General features: G+C 45.5%; 1 protein-coding gene across 1 annotated transcript in view; it reads right to left on the reverse strand.

The window, feature by feature from the left end:
* The window catches only part of ltb4r (leukotriene B4 receptor), a 4,432-nt gene extending 4,124 nt beyond the window's left edge, over nucleotides 1-308 (reverse strand). The window contains exon 1 of the mRNA XM_064931331.1: nucleotides 20-308. The gene's annotated coding sequence lies outside the window, so the exon portion shown is untranslated. The remainder of the gene's footprint in view (nucleotides 1-19) is intronic.

The following is a 308-nucleotide window of genomic DNA, read 5'->3' on the forward strand; positions in this document are numbered from 1 at the left end:
AGCTTGATACATCACTGACCTTTATGAGATGGATTAATTCTCCTTTTAACCTGGATCTTCTCAAATCCACACGCAGTGTCCGTCTGCCTGTCTGTCTGTCTTACTGCCTGTCTGTCTGTTTATCTGACTGTATGTCTGTCCGCCTGTCTGACTGTCCTCTTGTCCGTCCGGCCGTCTACACAGGACTCCTTTTTCTCTCCTCTTGTTCCCCTTCTGTCAGTCTGAAAACACAAAATACATGCTATCACCACAAGTCAGGAAGGAAGTCTGTGATCATCACATTTGACTGTGTACTTCCTACATATCCA

This window comes from Oncorhynchus masou, chromosome 23 (assembly GCF_036934945.1).
Source record: "Oncorhynchus masou masou isolate Uvic2021 chromosome 23, UVic_Omas_1.1, whole genome shotgun sequence".
NCBI classification, from domain to species: Eukaryota; Metazoa; Chordata; class Actinopteri; order Salmoniformes; family Salmonidae; genus Oncorhynchus; species Oncorhynchus masou.